This window comes from Ranitomeya variabilis, chromosome 4, assembly GCF_051348905.1.
Source record: "Ranitomeya variabilis isolate aRanVar5 chromosome 4, aRanVar5.hap1, whole genome shotgun sequence".
Lineage (NCBI taxonomy): Eukaryota > Metazoa > Chordata > Amphibia > Anura > Dendrobatidae > Ranitomeya > Ranitomeya variabilis.
In genome coordinates, this window is record NC_135235.1 from 11,355,209 (window position 1) to 11,376,313 (window position 21,105).

At 52.8% G+C, this 21,105-nt stretch overlaps 2 protein-coding genes across 2 annotated transcripts in view; both read right to left on the minus strand.

Moving 5' to 3' along the window:
• The window catches only part of LOC143769425 (caspase-2-like), an 86,069-nt gene extending 82,863 nt beyond the window's left edge, over positions 1-3,206 (minus strand). The window contains exon 1 of the mRNA XM_077257926.1: positions 3,140-3,206. The gene's annotated coding sequence lies outside the window, so the exon portion shown is untranslated. The remainder of the gene's footprint in view (positions 1-3,139) is intronic.
• Positions 1-21,105, minus strand: part of LOC143769424 (caspase-2-like) — a 212,036-nt gene that overhangs the window by 12,806 nt on the left and 178,125 nt on the right. The window lies entirely within an intron of this gene.

Below are 21,105 nucleotides of genomic sequence, written 5' to 3' on the forward strand. Positions count from 1 at the left end.
GCACAGCCCGTTGTATATTGCACAGCCCGTTGTATATTGCACAGCCCGTTGTATATTGCCCAGCCCACTTAGTATATTGTGCAGCCCACTTAGTATACTGTACAGTCCACTTAGTATATTGTGCAGCCCACGTTGTATATTGTGCAGCCCACTTAGTACATTGCGCAGCCCATGTAGTATATTGCGCAGCCCACTTAGTATATTGCGCAGCCCACTTAGTATATTGCGCAGCCCACGTTGTATATTGCGCAGCCCACGTATATAGCAATGTGGACATGACATCCCTGTTAAAAAAAAAATAAATAATAATAATTAAAATAAAAAATAGTTATATACTCACCTTCCGTTGGCACCTGGATCCAGGAAGCGGTTACCGACGCTTGGGATCCACCGAAGCTCCGCCGAGCTGCTCGCACCGGCCGCCATCTTCCGTTCCCAGGATGCATTGCGAAATTACCCAGAACACTTACCGGTCTCGGGAGACCGCTAAGTCTTCTGGGTAATTTCGCACTGCAGCGCCGAAAACAGAAGACGGCGGCCGGTGCGAGCGGCTCGGCGGACTACGGAGGGTGAGTATAGCAGGTTTTTTGTTTTTTTTTATTATTTTTAACATTACATTTTTTTACTATCGATGCCGCATAGGCAGCGTCAATAGTAAAATATTGGGGACACACGGTTAATAGCAGCGGTTACGGAGTGCGTTACCCACGGCATAACGCGGTCCGTTACCGCCGGCATTAACCCTGTGTGAGCGGCGACCGGAGGGGAGTATGCGGGCGCCGGGCAGTGAGTGCGGGGAGTAAGGAGCGGCCATTTTCTTCAGGACTGTGCGCGTCACCGATTGGTCATGGCAATGGTCGTGGGCGTTTTGCCACGACCAATCAGTGACTTGGATTCCATGACAGACAGAGGCAGCGACCAATGAATATCCATGACAGACAGACAGAAGGACAGACAGACAGACGGAAGTGACCCTTAGACAATTATATATATATAGATATATACATACACATTCTATATGTACACATTTACTATCTATTCTGTCAGTGTGATTTTACTGTACACCGCACTGAATTACTCCTGTCAGTGAAAACAAGTGTGTGCAATAAGAGACTGCAGACACTGCGCACCACTGTCACCAGCCTAAGGAAAGCATGGGAGCGGCGGCAGCACCGGACCGCGCAGGGAGCGGAGGCAGCACCGGACCGCGCAGGGAGCGGAGGCAGCACCGGACCGCGCAGGGAGCGGAGGCAGCACCGGACCGCGCAGGGAGCGGAGGCAGCACCGGACCGCGCAGGGAGCGGAGGCAGCACCGGACCGCGCAGGGAGCGGAGGCAGCACCGGACCGCGCAGGGAGCGGAGGCAGCACCGGACCGCGCAGGGAGCGGAGGCAGCACCGGACCGCGCAGGGAGCGGAGGCAGCACCGGACCGCGCAGGGAGCGGAGGCAGCACCGGACCGCGCAGGGAGCGGAGGCAGCACCGGACCGCGCAGAGAGCGGAGGCAGCACCGGACCGCGCAGAGAGCGGAGGCAGCACCGGACCGCGCAGGGAGCGGAGGCAGCACCGGACCGCGCAGGGAGCGGCGGCAGCACCGGACCGCGCAGGGAGCGGCGGCAGCACCGGACCGCGCAGGGAGCGGCGGCAGCACCGGACCGCGCAGGGAGCGGCGGCAGCACCGGACCGCGCAGGGAGCGGAGGCAGCACCGGACCGCGCAGGCAGCACCGGACCGCGCAGGGAGCGGCGGCAGCACCGGACCGCGCAGGGAGCGGCGGCAGCACCGGACCGCGCAGGGAGCGGCGGCAGCACCGGACCGCGCAGGGAGCGGAGGCAGCACCGGACCGCGCAGGGAGCGGAGGCAGCACCGGACCGCGCAGGGAGCGGAGGCAGCACCGGACCGCGCAGGGAGCGGAGGCAGCACCGGACCGCGCAGGGAGCGGAGGCAGCACCGGACCGCGCAGGGAGCGGAGGCAGCACCGGACCGCGCAGGGAGCGGCGGCAGCACCGGACCGCGCAGGGAGCGGCGGCAGCACCGGACCGCGCAGGGAGCGGCGGCAGCACCGGACCGCGCAGGGAGCGGAGGCAGCACCGGACCGCGCAGGGAGCGGAGGCAGCACCGGACCGCGCAGGGAGCGGAGGCAGCACCGGACCGCGCAGGGAGCGGAGGCAGCACCGGACCGCGCAGGGAGCGGAGGCAGCACCGGACCGCGCAGGGAGCGGAGGCAGCACCGGACCGCGCAGGGAGCGGAGGCAGCACCGGACCGCGCAGGGAGCGGAGGCAGCACCGGACCGCGCAGGGAGCGGAGGCAGCACCGGACCGCGCAGGGAGCGGCGGCAGCACCGGACCGCGCAGGGAGCGGCGGCAGCACCGGACCGCGCAGGGAGCGGCGGCAGCACCGGACCGCGCAGGGAGCGGAGGCAGCACCGGACCGCGCAGGGAGCGGAGGCAGCACCGGACCGCGCAGGGAGCGGCGGCAGCACCGGACCGCGCAGGGAGCGGCGGCAGCACCGGACCGCGCAGGGAGCGGAGGCAGCACCGGACCGCGCAGGGAGCGGCGGCAGCACCGGACCGCGCAGGGAGCGGAGGCAGCACCGGACCGCGCAGGGAGCGGAGGCAGCACCGGACCGCGCAGAGAACGGAGGCAGCACCGGACCGCGCAGGGAGCGGAGGCAGCACCGGACCGCGCAGGGAGCGGAGGCAGCACCGGACCGCGCAGGGAGCGGCGGCAGCACCGGACCGCGCAGGGAGCGGAGGCGGCACCGGACCGCGCAGGGAGCGGAGGCGGCACCGGACCGCGCAGGGACCGGCGGCAGCGCCTGCGCAGGGACCGACGTCGTTTCCTCGGTTATGGGCCCTGGGCTCTGCGTATCCATGGTTACGGGCTCATATAATGGCAGCTGACCTGGAAGCCCAAACTGCTATTACCAATAGCAACCAAGTAACCAATGAGGAGCGGCGTACAGTGCACAACGTGCAGCTGCTGTAATGAGAGCCGCCACCTGACTGGCTGCTCAGGAGACACGTGCACTCCCCAGCACCCGCCGGCGGCCTCAGGACACGGACTATTCCCGCCACCTCCTCCCGGGCGCCGCTTCTCCTCCGGGCACCGTGCAGTCTCCGTCCTCCCCCGCTTACCCACCTGCCGCGGAGCCGAACAGCCGCTCCACACAAGCCAGTCCTCGCCTCAGCGCGCAACCACGATACCGCGAGATTTGGGTGTAACCACAACTTCGCCCTCCAGCGATCAATACGGGCACTACAGGGGCAGGAGGTGAGAGGAGCCTGGAGGAAAGGAGCAGGGAGGCAGGAGAGGAGCCTGGAGGTGAAGTGAGGCAGGAGAGGAGCCTGGAGATGAAGTGAGGCAGGAGAGGAGCCTCCTCTCACCTTTTTTAGTTTTCCTCTCCTGTCTGTTCTCACATCCTTTGCTGATACTCTCCTTCCTCATCGCACCACCCTGCTTATTCCTCTTCTCATTACTCTGCTCCTCTCCTGCATTTTCTCTCTTCCATGCTCCTCTCCTGCCTCTTCTCTCCACTTCTGCCTCTTCTCCTCCCTGCCCCTTTTTTCTACTCCCTGCTCCTCTCCTGCATCTTTTCTCCTCCCTGCTTCTCTTCTGCCTCTTCTCTCCTCCCTGTTCCTCTTCTGCCTCTTTTCTACTCCCTGCTCCTCTCCTGCATCTTTTCTCCTCCCTGCTTCTCTTCTGCCTCTTCTCTCCTCCCTGTTCCTCTTCTGCCTCTTTTCTACTCCCTGCTCCTCTCCTGCATCTTTTCTCCTCCCTGCTTCTCTTCTGCCCCTTCTCTCCTCCCTGTTCCTCTTCTGCCTCTTTTCTACTCCCTGCTCCTCTCCTGCATCTTTTCTCCTCCCTGCTTCTCTTCTGCCTCTTCTCTCCTCCCTGTTCCTCTTCTGCCTCTTCTCTCCTCCCTGGTCCTCTCCTGCATCTTTTCTCCTCCATGTTCCTCTTCTGCCTCTTTTCCCCTCCATGTTCCTCTTCTGCCTCTTCTCTCCTCCCTGCTCCTCTCCTGTATCTTTTCTCCTCCCTGCTCCTCTTCTGCCTCTTCTCTCCTCCCTGTTCCTCTTCTGCCTCTTCTCTCCTCCCTGTTCCTCTTCTGCCCCTTCTCTCCTCCCTGCTCCTCTCCTGTATCTTTTCTCCTCCCTGCTCCTCTTCTGCCTCTTCTCTCCTCCCTGTTCCTCTTCTGCCTCTTCTCTCCTTCTTCTCTCCTCCCTGTTCCTCTTCTGCCTCTTCTCTCCTCCCTGCTCCTCTCCTGCCTCTTCTCTCCTCCCTACTTCTCTCCTGCCTCTTCTCTCCTCCCTGCTCCTCTTCTCCCTGCTCGTCTCCTGCCTCTTCTCTCCTCCCTGCTCCTCTTCTGCCTCTTCTCTCCTCCCTGCTCCTCTCCTGCCTCTTCTCTCCTCCCTGCTCCTCTCCTGCCTCTTCTCTCCACTTCTGCCTCTTCTCTCCTCCCTGCTCCTCTTCTGCCTCTTCTCTCCTCCCTGCTCCCCTTCTGCCTCTTCTCTCCTCCCTGCTCCCCTTCTGCCTCTTCTCTCCTCCCTGCTCCCCTTCTGCCTCTTCTCCTCCCTGCTCCTCTCCTGCCTCTTCTCTCCTCCCTGCTCCTCTTTTCTCCTCCCTGCTCCTCTCCTGCATCTTTTCTCCTCCATGTTCCTCTTCTGCCTCTTCTCTCCTCCCTGCTCCTCTCCTGCATCTTTTCTCCTCCCTACTCCTCTTCTGCCTCTTCTCTCCTCCCTGCTCCTCTTCTCTCCTCCCTGCTCCTCTCCTGCCTTTTCTCTCCTCCCTGCTCCTCTCCTGCCTCTTCTCTCCTCCCTGCTCCTCTCCTGCCTCTTCTCTCCTCCCTGCTCCTCTCCTGCATCTTTTCTCCTCCCTGCTCCTCTTCTGCCTCTTCTCTCCTCCCTGCTCCTCTCCTGCCTCTTCTCTCATCCCTGCTCCTCTTCTGCCTCTTCTCTCCTCCCTGCTCCTCTCCTGCCTTTTCTCTCCTCCCTGCTCCTCTCCTGCCTCTTCTCTCCTCCCTGCTCCTCTCCTGCCTCTTCTCTCCTCCCTGCTCCTCTCCTGCCTCTTCTCTCCTCCCTGCTCCTCTCCTGCCTCTTCTCTCCTCCCTGCACCTCTTCTGCATCTTCTCTCCTCCCTGCTCCTCTTCTGCCTCTTCTCTCCTCCCTGCTCCTCTCCTGCCTCTTCTCTCCTCCCTGCTCCTCTTCTGCCTCTTCTCTCCTCCCTGCTCCTCTCCTGCCTCTTCTCTCCTCCCTGCTCCTCTCCTGCCTCTTCTTTCCTCCCTGCTCCTCTTCTCTCCTCCCTGCTCCTCTCCTGCATCTTTTCTCCTCCCTGCTCCTCTACTGCGTCTTCTCTCCTCCCTGCTCCTCTCCTGCCTCTTCTCTCCTCCCTGCTCCTCTTCTCTCCTTCCTGCTCCTCTCCTGCCTCTTCTCTCCTCCCTGCTCCTCTCCTGCCTCTTCTCTCCTCCCTGCTCCTCTCCTGCCTCTTCTCTCCTCCCTGCACCTCTCCTGCCTCTTATCTCCTCCCTGCTCTATCCTGCATCTTTTCTCCTCCCTGCTCCTCTTCTGCCTCTTCTCTCCTCCCTGCTCCTCTCCTGCCTCTTCTCTCATCCCTGCTCCTCTCCTGCCGCTTCTCTCCTCCCTGCTCTTCTCCTGCCTCTTCTCTCCTCCCTGCTCCTCTTCTGCCCCTTCTCTCCTCCCTGTTCCTCTTCTGCCTCTTCTCTCCTCCCTGCTCCTCTCCTGCCTCTTCTCTCCTCCCTGCTCCTCTTCTGCCTCTTCTCTCCTCTCTGCTCCTCTCCTGCCTCTTCTCTCCTCTCCTGCCTCTTCTCTCCTCCCTGCTCCTCTCCTGCCTCTTCTCTCCTCCCTGCTCCTCTTCTCTCCTCCCTGCTCCTCTCCTGCATCTTTTCTCCTCCCTGCTCCTCTTCTGCGTCTTCTCTCCTCCCTGCTCCTCTCCTGCCTCTTCTCTCCTCCCTGCTCCTCTTCTCTCCTTCCTGCTCCTCTCCTGCCTCTTCTCTCCTCCCTACTCCTCTTCTGCCTCTTCTCTCCTCCCTGCTCCTCTTCTCTCCTCCCTGCTCTTCTCCTGCCTCTTCTCTCCTCCCTGCTCCTCTTCTGCCTCTTCTCTCCTCCCTGCTCCTCTCCTGCCTCTTATCTCCTCCCTGCTCCTATCCTGCATCTTTTCTCCTCCCTGCTCCTCTTCTGCGTCTTCTCTCCTCCCTGCTCCTCTCCTGCCTCTTCTCTCCTCCCTGCTCCTCTTCTCTCCTCCCTGCTCCTCTCCTGCATCTTTTCTCCTCCCTGCTCCTCTTCTGCGTCTTCTCTCCTCCCTGCTCCTCTCCTCTCTCGTTCCTGCTCCTCTCCTGCCTCTTCTCTCCTCCCTACTCCTCTTCTGCCTCTTCTCTCCTCCCTGCTCCTCTTCTCTCCTCCCTGCTCTTCTCCTGCCTCTTCTCTCCTCCCTGCTCCTCTTCTGCCTCTTCTCTCCTCCCTGCTCCTCTCCTGCCTCTTATCTCCTCCCTGCTCCTATCCTGCATCTTTTCTCCTCCCTGCTCCTCTTCTGCCTCTTCTCTCCTCCCTGCTCCTCTCCTGCCTCTTCTCTCCTCCCTGCTCCTCTTCTGCCTCTTCTCTCCTCCCTGCTCCTCTCCTGCCTCTTCTCTCCTCCCTGCTCCTCTCCTGCCTCTTCTCTCCTCCCTGCTCCTCTCCTGCCTCTTCTCTCCTCCCTGCTCCTCTCCTCCCTGCTCCTCTCCTGCATCTTTTCTCCTCCCTGCTCCTCTTCTGCGTCTTCTCTCCTCCCTGCTCCTCTCCTACCTCTTCTCTCCTCCCTGCTCCTCTTCTGCCTCTTCTCTCCTCCCTGCTCCTCTTCTCTCCTCCCTGCTCCTCTCCTGCCTCTTCTCTCCTTCCTGCTCCTCTCCTGCCTCTTCTCTCCTCCCTGCTCCTCTTCTCTCCTCCCTGCTCCTCTCCTGCATCTTTTCTCCTCCTTGCTCCTCTTCTGCGTCTTCTCTCCTCCCTGCTCCTCTCCTGCCTCTTCTCTCCTCCCTGCTCCTCTTCTCTCCTCCGTGCTCCTCTCCTGCCTCTTTTCTCCTCCCTGCTCCTCTTCTCTCCTCCCTGCTCCTCTCCTGCCTCTTCTCTCCTCCCTGCTCCTCTTCTCTCCTCCCTGCTCCTCTCCTGCATCTTTTCTCCTCCCTGCTCCTCTCCTGCCTCTTCTCTCCTCCCTACTCCTCTTCTGCCTCTTCTCTCCTCCCTGCTCCTCTCCTGCATCTTTTCTCCTCCCTGCTCCTCTCCTGCCTCTTCTCTCCTCCCTACTCCTCTCCTGCCTCTTCTCTCCTCCCTGCTCCTCTTCTCTCCTCCCTGCTCCTCTCCTGCCTCTTCTCTCCTCCCTGCTCCTCTTCTCTCCTCCCTGCTCCTCTTCTGCCTCTTCTCTCCTCCCTACTCCTCTTCTGCCTCTTCTCTCCTCCCTGCTCCTCTCCTGCATCTTTTCTCCTCCCTGCTCCTCTCCTGCCTCTTCTCTCCTCCCTACTCCTCTCCTGCCTCTTCTCTCCTCCCTGCTCCTCTTCTCTCCTCCCTGCTCCTCTCCTGCCTCTTCTCTCCTCCCTGCTCCTCTTCTCTCCTCCCTGCTCCTCTTCTGCCTCTTCTCTCCTCCCTACTCCTCTTCTGCCTCTTCTCTCCTCCCTGCTCCTCTTCTCTCCTCCCTGCTCCTCTTCTGCCTCTTCTCTCCTCCCTGCTCCTCTTCTGCCTCTTCTCTCCTCCCTGCTCCTCTCCTGCATCTTTTCTCCTCCATGCTCCTCTTGCCTGACCGAATCCTGTCTCATTTTCAGTGGTGAGTGCAATGTTAAAATGTGAATTTCTTGCATAATTCTAGCACTTCACGCCGTTGTCTGGTGGTCCTACATGCAGGAAAGGTGATAACTTACTGATCGATGGGGTCCGACCGCGGAGGCTAGCACTGTTCGAACGTTTAGCCCTCTTTAACCCCTTTACCACCTTGGGTTTTTCACTTTTTCTCGCTCCCCTTCTTCCCTGGGCCATAACTTTTTTATTTTTCAGCCATTATGGCCGCGTGAGGGCTTGTTTTTTGGTCGACGAGTTATACTTTTGAACAACGTTATTGGATTTATAAAAAATTCAAAGATCGGTGAAATTTCCCCCAAAAAGTGCAATTCCACAATTGTTTTTCCAAAAGAAGAAAAGAAGCCACTTATGGAGTCTGCACACCACCAATAAATTGTATGAAAAAAGGAACAGCTTTATTAATAACAAATGCTAAAAACAATTTAAAATCAATACAAGCTAGAACCCCCACCATAGGGTCAGCTCATGATACATTCTACATATATAATCAGATAACACCACCTGGCAAAAGACAAACAACAATGCCAAAGTGCACATGTAATGTAATATGTTGCTTGGTATAATGTGAACGCCTGTGCTATAATGCACATATAGTATAATTTACAGCTCCGTATAGCATAAACACATCTATTATCTGTACAAGGGATATAGGCCCTATGGGTCTATTAACATATAACAGATAACGAAATGCCCACTGCAGATGCGGTCTTTGATACCGCGATACGCGTTGGGGCCGCCCACCTACGGGTCCTGGCCCACCTACGGGTCCTGCTCTTTGCATTGGCCTTTCAGGTGTCTTACCTTATTGCAGGTTACTCCTGGGCACGCTGCTTGGTTTGTGGTTCCGCCAGGTGGTTTAGGGCTGTCACACTTGTCTGTACCGGTCTACTCCAGTGGTTACCACACATTGGGATTGGGACTGGGGCCCTTTAACGTATTTGGGTCAGTATCCACGCATCTGCAGTGGGCATTTCGTTATCTGTTATATGTGTGTTTTATTAACCATTTCATACTATTGTATTAATAATGGATAGGTTTCATAATTGACGCCTCTCCATTATTAATCTGGCTTAATGTCACCTTACAATAGCAAGGTGACATTAACCCTTCATTACCCCATATCCCACCGCTACACAGGAGTGGGAAGAGAGTGGCCAAGTGCCAGAATAGGCGCATCTTCCAGATGTGCCTTTTCTGGGGTGGCTGGGGGCAGATGTTTGTAGCCAGGGGGGCCAATAACCATGGACCCTCTCCTGGCTATTAATATCTGCCCTCAGTCACTGGCTTTACCACTCTGGCGGAGAAAATTGCGCGGGAGCCCACACCAATTTTTTTCCGCGATTTAACCCTTTATTTTAACAGCTACAGCGGCCAAATTTTGCACATACACACTACTAACATTAGTAGTGTGGAATATGCAAAAAAAAGGGGATATGAGATGGTTTACTGTATGTAATCATGTCTCATATCATGTCGGGTTTGTGAAGGAGATAGGAAAAGCTGACAATTGAATTACCGGCTTTTCACATATCTCGCGCTGAATTAAATATAAATACAGTATATATATATATATATATATATATATATATATATATATATATATATATATATATATACAGTGGGGCAAAAAAGTATTTAGTCAGACAGCAATAGTGCAAAGGTTGTGATGGCTAGCACTCAACTGAGGTGAGGGTGACGGTGCTAGTGAAGGGAACCAAAAGTTCCAAAGTCACTGAATATGAAGATCACTGCACACGTACACGAGAAAGGTATGCTTGCAAGTGGAAATTTATTTATAGTGGTTTTGAGGTCAAGCGACTGGTAAATTTTGACGTTTCGGCCAATACCTGGCCTTGGTCACAACGTCGCTGCAAAAAACATAAAGATACAACTATTTACAATACAATATTTACAAAGGACAATAAAATGTGTTCTGTACACTATATACATAAAACAAGTACAAGTTATAGATGGCAATCATGTACAGAGAAATGACTCTGTAAGACTAAGTAACGAAGTATGCTAGAAATGTAATAAATCGTAACCAAGGGTTGTATATAAACAAGAGGCTAGAAGAAGGGGTTCCATCTTGATACGAATAGGTGTACATAAAATAGTGCACGCAACTCAAAATGTTAATGTACTAGAAATTCATCTATGGGGCAGAAAGTGATCTAGAGAATTCTATCATTTAAATGGATCCCATAGATTTCTAAATGTAGACATAAGGCAAAAAAGGAGTGGCCTACCTAATATGCAGAGTTAAGTCTCAATTCAATTTTTAACAGGTAAGGTACTGGCGACAAGTTATGTCCTGGTGGAAATGAAGGGTCAGAACATAAGAATCAGCGTAACTGCTTACTGGATATGTGTTAAGGTATAAACAGATATATATAATGGGAATAATTACCATGTGGCTTCCATAGAAACTCAAATGTTTAAGGCTGAGGGATTTTTCTTTGGAAAAGCTGGAGTAGATGGCTATCGCGGTCGTGTGCCCGAAGCCTGTTGGAAGGTATAGTAATGAGGATGTGTCATAATTGTAAGGTGTTAATACCATTAAAAGAAAGGGAGGCACCTGACCTGTGGAAATATCATGGAGACTAGGCACAGAGTGGAGTCTGCCTGGAAAAGATATATCCTAATGTTCACAATAGTAAATAATTGGATCCGTGGGTGGAGGGATATATGTATTGGAAAGTGGAGAAAGTAGTGTGACGGTTCTATAGCATACAATGAGCTGGTGTGGTATATCCAATACATATGACACGGAATGAACATCATACTGCCTTAAACATGGCAGGTGAATGACACAAAATATGTGCGTAACATTAATGAGTAGGAGTCCAAACCATAGAAGTAAAAGGAAACTTAGGAGAAAATTAGTATAAAAGAAGGAAACTTAGACAAAATCTGCACTAAGGTGGGGAATCTTACCAACTCCACAAAGAAGATTGCCGAGTAGTTGCGTGCAACTATTCAGTGGGTCTATGGAAAGAAAAGGGCATTACGTTAGCCAGTCAATTTCACGATTAAGGCCCCTAGGGCTAAGTGTGTCCAACATGTAGATCCAATATGTTTCACGTTGTTTCAATAATTGGATGTGGTTACCACCTCGTCTTGGCCTGTGAACTTTTTCAAGAACCTGGAATCGTAGTTGCGATATGTTGTGCCTGGCCTCTTTGAAATGTGCCGGTAGAGGCAACCAGGTTTTTCCACATCTAATCGTGGATTTGTGGCTTATGATTCGATCTCTGATTGCCTGGATCGTTTCGCCTACATATAATAGGCCACACGGGCATTTGATAATGTATACTACATAGTTCGATTCACATGTATGATAATCTCTGATGGGATATGATTTCCCTGTACGAGGATGGACCACGTCACTCCCTTTGATGATGTTAGAACAGCATGTACAATTCAGACATGGAAAAGTACCCCTTCTAGTTTGTCCACTAAGTGTACGGGTTACAGTTTGTTTTCCAGACCCTATGTCGGCCCTAACCAGTCTGTCCTTTATGTTAGGTGGTCTGCGTAAGCACATTAAGGGGGGATTTTTGAAAATCGCTATTCTGGGGTATGCTCTGGAGAGAAGGGGCCACTGTTTGTGGATCAAATTGGATCCCCAGTGACTCCCTCGCCTAAACCATCCAGGCTACCCTTCGTCCATGGTCACCACCCATCCATGCAAAGGATTCACAATTTGAAGGGGTACTTTTCCGGCACATTTCAAAGAGGCCAGGCACAACATATCGCAACTACGATTCCAGGTTCTTGAAAAAGTTCACAGGCCAAGACGAGGTGGTAACCACATCCAATTATTGAAACAACGTGAAACATATTGGATCTACATGTTGGACACACTTAGCCCTAGGGGCCTTAATCGTGAAATTGACTGGCTAACGTAATGCCCTTTTCTTTCCATAGACCCACTGAATAGTTGCATGCAACCACTCGGCAATCTTCTTTGTGGAGTTGGTAAGATTCCCCACCTTAGTGCAGATTTTGTCTAAGTTTCCTTCTTTTATACTAATTTTCTCCTAAGTTTCCTTTTACTTCTATGGTTTGGACTCCTACTCATTAATGTTACGCACATATTTTGTGTCATTCACCTGCCATGTTTAAGGCAGTATGATGTTCATTCCGTGTCATATGTATTGGATATACCACACCAGCTCATTGTATGCTATAGAACCGTCACACTACTTTCTCCACTTTCCAATACATATATCCCTCCACCCACGGATCCAATTATTTACTATTGTGAACATTAGGATATATCTTTTCCAGGCAGACTCCACTCTGTGCCTAGTCTCCATGATATTTCCACAGGTCAGGTGCCTCCCTTTCTTTTAATGGTATTAACACCTTACAATTATGACACATCCTCATTACTATACCTTCCAACAGGCTTCGGGCACACGACCGCGATAGCCATCTACTCCAGCTTTTCCAAAGAAAAATCCCTCAGCCTTAAACATTTGAGTTTCTATGGAAGCCACATGGTAATTATTCCCATTATATATATCTGTTTATACCTTAACACATATCCAGTAAGCAGTTACGCTGATTCTTATGTTCTGACCCTTCATTTCCACCAGGACATAACTTGTCGCCAGTACCTTACCTGTTAAAAATTGAATTGAGACTTAACTCTGCATATTAGGTAGGCCACTCCTTTTTTGCCTTATGTCTACATTTAGAAATCTATGGGATCCATTTAAATGATAGAATTCTCTAGATCACTTTCTGCCCCATAGATGAATTTCTAGTACATTAACATTTTGAGTTGCGTGCACTATTTTATGTACACCTATTCGTATCAAGATGGAACCCCTTCTTCTAGCCTCTTGTTTATATACAACCCTTGGTTACGATTTATTACATTTCTAGCATACTTCGTTACTTAGTCTTACAGAGTCATTTCTCTGTACATGATTGCCATCTATAACTTGTACTTGTTTTATGTATATAGTGTACAGAACACATTTTATTGTCCTTTGTAAATATTGTATTGTAAATAGTTGTATCTTTATGTTTTTTGCAGCGACGTTGTGACCAAGGCCAGGTATTGGCCGAAACGTCAAAATTTACCAGTCGCTTGACCTCAAAACCACTATAAATAAATTTCCACTTGCAAGCATACCTTTCTCGTGTACGTGTGCAGTGATCTTCATATTCAGCAATAGTGCAAGTTCCACCACTTAAAAAGATGAGAGGCGTCTGTAATTTACATCATAGGTAGACCTCAACTATGGGAGACAAACTGAGAAAAAAAAATCCAGAAAATCACATTGTCTGTTTTTTTATCATTTTATTTGCATTTTATGGTGGAAAATAAGTATTTGGTCAGAAACAAACAATCCAGATTTCTGGCTCTCACAGACCTGTAACTTCTTCTTTAAGAGGCTCCTCTGTCCTCCACTCATTACCTGTAGTAATGGCACCTGTTTAAACTTGTTATCAGTATAAAAAGACACCTGTGCACACCCTCAAACAGTCTGACTCCAAACTCCACTATGGTGAAGACCAAAGAGCTGTCAAAGGACACCAGAAACAAAATTGTAGCCCTGCACCAGGCTGGGAAGACTGAATCTGCAATAGCCAACCAGCTTGGAGTGAAGAAATCAACAGTGGGAGCAATAATTAGAAAATGGAAGACATACAAGACCACTGATAATCTCCCTCGATCTGGGGCTCCACGCAAAATCCCACCCCGTGGGGTCAGAATGATCACAAGAACAGTGAGCAAAAATCCCAGAACCACGCGGGGGGACCTAGTGAATGAACTGCAGAGAGCTGGGACCAATGTAACAAGGCCTACCATAAGTAACACACTACGCCACCATGGACTCAGATCCTGCAGTGCCAGACGTGTCCCACTGCTTAAGCCAGTACATGTCCGGGCCCGTCTGAAGTTTGCTAGAGAGCATTTGGATGATCCAGAGGAGTTTTGGGAGAATGTCCTATGGTCTGATGAAACCAAACTGGAACTGTTTGGTAGAAACACAACTTGTCGTGTTTGAAGGAAAAAGAATACTGAGTTGCATCCATCAAACACCATACCTACTGTAAAGCATGGTGGTGGAAACATCATGCTTTGGGGCTGTTTCTCTGCAAAGGGGCCAGGACGACTGATCCGGGTACATGAAAGAATGAATGGGGCCATGTTTCGTGAGATTTTGAATGCAAACCTCCTTCCATCAGCAAGGGCATTGAAGATGAAACGTGGCTGGGTCTTTCAACATGACAATGATCCAAAGCACACCGCCAGGGCAACGAAGGAGTGGCTTCGTAAGAAGCATTTCAAGGTCCTGGAGTGGCCTAGCCAGTCTCCAGATCTCAACCCTATAGGAAACCTTTGGAGGGAGTTGAAAGTCCGTGTTGCCAAGCGAAAAGCCAAAAACATCACTGCTCTAGAGGAGATCTGCATGGAGGAATGGGCCAACATACCAACAACAGTGTGTGGCAACCTTGTGAAGACTTACAGAAAACGTTTGACCTCTGTCATTGCCAACAAAGGATATATTACAAAGTATTGAGATGAAATTTTGTTTCTGACCAAATACTTATTTTCCACCATAAAATGCAAATAAAATGATAAAAAAAACAGACAATGTGATTTTCTGGATTTTTTTTCTCAGTTTGTCTCCCATAGTTGAGGTCTACCTATGATGTAAATTACAGACGCCTCTCATCTTTTTAAGTGGTGGAACTTCCACTATTGCTGAATGACTAAATACTTTTTTGCCCCACTGTATATATATGTGTGTCTCAATGACATATATATATATATATATATATATATATATATATATATATATATACTGTATATATGTTTTAACGAACATTTGAGCACATAAATCCATTAGATGTCGGTTTTACAAGCCTGCGAGAAAATCTTGCAGCACGGATGCCATACGGATTACATACGGAGGATGCCATGCGCAAAATACGCTGTCACACCCTGCCTACGGAGGACATACGGATCACTATTTTGGGAACATTTCTGCGTATTACGGCCGTAAAATACGGACCGTATTTTCATACGCTGAGTATGACGCCGGCCTAAGGGTATGTGCACATGTTGCACGCCTCATCCTGCTGATACCCCATTCTCTGGCTTCCTCCTCCTGGACTTGTCCTCTGCCTCTTCTACATTACTCTGTCCTCCTCCGCCCTGTACCTGACATCTGCCTTCTACATTACTCTGTCCTCCTCCTCCTGGACCTGTCCTCTGCCTTCTACATTTTTCTGTCCTCCTCCTCCTGGACCTGTCCTCTGCCTTCTACATTACTCTGTCCTCCTCCTGGATCTGTCTCCTGCCTTCTACACTACTCTGTCCTACTCCTCCTGGACCTGTCCTCCACCTTTTACAATACTCTGTCCTCCTCCTGTACGTGACATCTGCCTTCTACATTACTCTGTCCTCCTTCTCCTGGACCTGTCCTCTGCCTTCTACATTACTCGGTCCTCCTCCTCCTGGACCTGTCCTCTGCCTTCTACATTACTCTGTCCTCCTCCTCCTCCTGGACCTGTCCTCTGCCTTCTACATTACTCTGTCCTCATTTTCCTGGACCTGTCCTCTGCCTTCTACAGTACCCTGTCCTCCTCCTCCTGGACCTGTCCTCTACCTTCTACATTACTCTGTCCTCCTCCTCCTGGACCTGTCCTCTGCCTTCTACATTACCCTGTCCTCCTCCTCCTGGACCTGTCCTCTGCTTTCTACATTACTCTGTCCTCCTGCTCCTGGACCTGTCATCTGCCTTCTACACTACTCTGTTCTCCTCCTTCTGGACCTGTCCTCTGCCTTCTACACTACTGTGCTCCTCCTCCTGGACCTGTCCTCTGCCTTCTACACTACTGTGCTCCTCCTCCTAGACCTGTCCTCTGCTTTCTACATTACTCTGTCCACCTGCTCCTGGACCTGTCCTCTGCCTTCTACATTACTCTGTCCTCCTGCTCTTGGACCTGTCCTCTGCCTTCTACATTACTCTGTCCTCCTGCTCCTGGACCTGTCCTCTGCCTTCTACATTACTCTGTCCTCCTCCTCCTGGACCTGTCCTCTGCCTTCTACATTACTCTGTCCTCCTCCTCCTGGACCTGTCATCTGCCTTCTACATTACTCTATTCTCCTCCTCCTGGACCTGTCCTCTGCCTTCTACACTACTGTGCTCCTCCTCCTAGACCTGTACTCTGCCTTCTACATTACTCTGTCGTCCTCCTCCTGGACCTGTCCTCCACCTTTTACAATACTCTGTCCTCCTCCTCCTGGACCTGTCCTCTGCCTTCTACATTACTCTGTCCTCCTCCTCCTGGACCTGTCATCTGCCTTCTGCATTACTCTGTTCTCCTCCTGGACCTGTCCTCTGTCTTCTACATTACCCTGTCCTCCTCCTCCTGGACCTGTCCTCTGCCTTCTACATCACTCTGTTCTCCTCCTCCTGGACCTGTCCTCCACCTTTTACAATACTCTGTCCTCCTCCTCCTGTACGTGACATCTGCCTTCTACATTACTCTGTCCTCCTTCTCCTGGACCTGTCCTCTGCCTTCTACATTACTCGGTCCTCCTCCTCCTGGACCTGTCCTCTGCCTTCTACATTACTCTGTCCTCCTCCTCCTCCTGGACCTGTCCTCTGCCTTCTACATTACTCTATCCTCCTTCTCCTGGACCTGTCCCCTACCTTCTACATTACTCTATCCTCCTTCTCCTGGACCTGTCCCCTGCCTTCTACACTACTCTGTCCTCCTCCTCCTGGACCTGTCCTCTGCCTTCTACATTACTCTGTCCTCCTCCTCCTGGACCTGTCATCTGCCTTCTGCATTACTCTGTTCTCCTCCTGGACCTGTCCTCTGTCTTCTACATTACCCTGTCCTCCTCCTCCTGGACCTGTCCTCTGCCTTCTACATCACTCTGTTCTCCTCCTCCTGGACCTGTCCTCCACCTTTTACAATACTCTGTCCTCCTCCTCCTGTACGTGACATCTGCCTTCTACATTACTCTGTCCTCCTTCTCCTGGACCTGTCCTCTGCCTTCTACATTACTCGGTCCTCCTCCTCCTGGACCTGTCCTCTGCCTTCTACATTACTCTGTCCTCCTCCTCCTCCTGGACCTGTCCTCTGCCTTCTACATTACTCTATCCTCCTTCTCCTGGACCTGTCCCCTACCTTCTACATTACTCTATCCTCCTTCTCCTGGACCTGTCCCCTGCCTTCTACACTACTCTGTCCTCCTCCTCCTGGACCTGTCCTCTGCCTTTGACATAGTGGACCATTCCCTATTACTACAGACCCTCATCCCTTGGCATCACAGACTTGGCCCTATCTTGGATCTCGTCATACCTAAGAGACCGGACATTCAGCGTCTCCCACTCACACACCACCTCCTCACCTCGCCCCCTATCTGTCCGAGTCCCGCAAGGTTCAGTTCTAGGGCCCCTGCTCTTCTCCATCTACACCTTTGGCCTGGGACAGCTCATAGAATCTCACGGTTTTCAGTATCATCTCTATGCTGATGACACGCAGATCTACATCTCTGGACCAGATATCACCACCCTACTAACCAGAATACCTCAATGTCTGTCCACTATCTCATCCTTCTTCTCTGCTAGATTTCTGAAACTTAACATGGACACAACAGAATTAATCGTCCTTCCCCCATCTCACTCGACCCCCCCCCCCAACGAACCTATCTATTACAGTAAATGGCTGCCCACTCTCCCCAGTCTCACAAGCTCGCTGCCTCGGGGTAATCCTTGACACTGATCTCTCCTTCAAACCACATATCCAAGCCCTTTTCACTTCCTGCCGACTTCAACTCAAAAATATCTCCCAGAGCCGCACATTCCTAAACCAAGAATCTACAAAAACCCTAGTCCATGCCCTCATCATCTCCCGCCTCGACTTCTGTAACCTTCTGCTCTGTGGCCTCCCCTCTAACACTCGCACCCCTCCAATCTATTCTAAACTCTGCTGCCCGACTAATCCACCTGTCCCCCCGCTATTCCCCGGCCTCTCCCCTCGTCAATCCCTTCACTGGCTCCCCATTACCCAGAGACTCCAGTACAAAACCCTAACCATGACGTACAAAGCCATCCACAACCTGTCTCCTCCATACATCTGTGACGTCATCTCCCGGTACTTACCTGCACGCAACCTCCGATCCTCACAAGATCTCCTTCTCTACTCGCCTCTTATCTCCTCTTCCCACAATCGCATACAAGATTTCTCTTGCTCATCACCCCTACTCTGGAACTCTGTACCACAACATATCAGACTCTCGCCTACCATCGAAACCTTCAAAAGGAACCTGAAGACCCACCTCTTCCGACAAGCCTACAACCTGCAGTAACCACCGATCGACCAAACCGCTGCATGACCAGCTCAATCCTCACCTGCTGTATCCTCACCCATCCCTTGTAGATTGTGAGCCCTCGCGGGCAGGGTCCTCTCTCCCTTGTATCCTCACCCATCCTTTGTAGATTGTGAGCCCTCGCGGGCAGGGTCCTCTCTCCTCCTGTATCCTCACCCATCCCTTGTAGATTGTGAGCCCTCGCGGGCAGGGTCCTCTCACCTGCTGTATCCTCACCCATCCCTTGTAGATTGTGAGCCCTCGCAGGCAGGGTCCTCTCTCCCCTGTATCCTCACCCATCCCTTGTAGATTGTGAGCCCTCGTGGGCAGGGTCCTCTCTCCTCCTGTATCCTCACCCATCCCTTGTAGATTGTGAGCCCTCGCGGGCAGGGTCCTCTCTCCTCCTGTATCCTCACCCATTCCTTGTAGATTGTGAGCCCTCGCGGGCAGGGTCCGCTCTCCCCTGTATCCTCACCCATTCTTTGTAGATTGTGAGCCCTCGCGGGCAGGGTCCTCTCTCCTACTGTATCCTCACCCATTCCTTGTAGATTGTGAGCCCTCGCGGGCAGGGTCCGCTCTCCCCTGTATCCTCACCCATTCTTTGTAGATTGTGAGCCCTCGCGGGCAGGGTCCTCTCTCCTACTGTATCCTCACCCATCCCTTGTAGATTGTGAGCCCTCGCGGGCAGGGTCCTCTCTCCTCCTGTATCCTCACCCATCCCTTGTAGATTGTGAGCCCTCGCGGGCAGGGTCCTCTCTCCTCCTGTATCCTCACCCATGCCTTGTAGATTGTGAGCCCTTGCAGGCAGGGTCCTCTCTCTCCTGTATCCTCACCCATCCCTTGTAGATTGTGAGCCCTCGCGGGCAGGGTCCTCTCTCCTCCTGTATCCTCACCCATCCCTTGTAGATTGTGGGCCCTCGCGGGCAGGGTCCTCTCTCCTCCTGTATCCTCACCCATCCCTTGTAGATTGTGAGCCCTCGCGGGCAGGGTCCTCTCTCCTCCTGTATCCTCACCCATCCCTTGTAGATTGTGGGCCCTTGCGGGCAGGGTCCTCTCTCCTCCTGTATCCTCACCCATCCCTTGTAGATTGTGAGCCCTCGCGGGCAGGGTCCTCTCTCTCCTGTATCCTCACCCATCCCTTGTAGATTGTGAGCCCTCGCGGGCAGGGTCCTCTCTCCTCCTGTATCCTCACCCATCCCTTGTAGATTGTGAGCCCTCGCGGGCAGGGTCCTCTCTCCTCCTGTATCCTCACCCATCCCTTGTAGACTGTGAGCCCTCGCGGGCAGGGTCCTCTCTCCTCCTGTATCCTCACCCATCCCTTGTAGATTGTGAGCCCTCGCGGGCAGGGTCCTCTCTCCTCCTGTATCCTCACCCATTCCTTGTAGATTGTGAGCCCTCGCGGGCAGGGTCCGCTCTCCCCTGTATCCTCACCCATTCTTTGTAGATTGTGAGCCCTCGCGGGCAGGGTCCTCTCTCCTACTGTATCCTCACCCATTCCTTGTAGATTGTGAGCCCTCGCGGGCAGGGTCCGCTCTCCCCTGTATCCTCACCCATTCTTTGTAGATTGTGAGCCCTCGCGGGCAGGGTCCTCTCTCCTACTGTATCCTCACCCATCCCTTGTAGATTGTGAGCCCTCGCGGGCAGGGTCCTCTCTCCTCCTGTATCCTCACCCATCCCTTGTAGATTGTGAGCCCTCGCGGGCAGGGTCCTCTCTCCTCCTGTATCCTCACCCATGCCTTGTAGATTGTGAGCCCTTGCAGGCAGGGTCCTCTCTCTCCTGTATCCTCACCCATCCCTTGTAGATTGTGAGCCCTCGCGGGCAGGGTCCTCTCTCCTCCTGTATCCTCACCCATCCCTTGTAGATTGTGGGCCCTCGCGGGCAGGGTCCTCTCTCCTCCTGTATCCTCACCCATCCCTTGTAGATTGTGAGCCCTCGCGGGCAGGGTCCTCTCTCCTCTTGTATCCTCACCCATCCCTCGTAGATTGTGAACCCTCGCGGGCAGGGTCCTCTCTCCTCCTGTATCCTCACCCATCCCTTGTAGATTGTGAGCCCTCGCGGGCAGGGTCCTCTCTCCTCCTGTATCCTCACCCATCCCTTGTAGATTGTGAGCCCTCGCGGGCAGGGTCCTCTCTCCTCCTGTATCCTCACCCATCCCTTGTAGATTGTGGGCCCTTGCGGGCAGGGTCCTCTCTCCTCCTGTATCCTCACCCATCCCTTGTAGATTGTGAGCCCTCGCGGGCAGGGTCCTCTCTCTCCTGTATCCTCACCCATCCCTTGTAGATTGTGAGCCCTCGCGGGCAGGGTCCTCTCTCCTCCTGTATCCTCACCCATCCCTTGTAGATTGTGGGCCCTCGCGGGCAGGGTCCTCTCTCCTCCTGTATCCTCACCCATCCCTTGTAGATTGTGAGCCCTCGCGGGCAGGGTCCTCTCTCCTCTTGTATCCTCACCCATCCCTCATAGATTGTGAACCCTCGCGGGCAGGGTCCTCTCTCCTCCTGTATCCTCACCCATCCCTTGTAGATTGTGAGCCCTCGCGGGCAGGGTCCTCTCTCCTCCTGTATCCTCACCCATCCCTTGTAGATTGTGAGCCCTCGCGGGCAGGGTCCTCTCTCCTCCTGTATCCTCACCCATCCCTTGTAGATTGTGGGCCCTTGCGGGCAGGGTCCTCTCTCCTCCTGTATCCTCACCCATCCCTTGTAGATTGTGAGCCCTCGCGGGCAGGGTCCTCTCTCTCCTGTATCCTCACCCATCCCTTGTAGTTTGTGAGCCCTCGCGGGCAGGGTCCTCTCTCCTCCTGTATCCTCACCCATCCCTTGTAGATTGTGAGCCCTCGCGGGCAGGGTCCTCTCTCCTCCTGTATCCTCACCCATCCCTTGTAGACTGTGAGCCCTCGCGGGCAGGGTCCTCTCTCCTC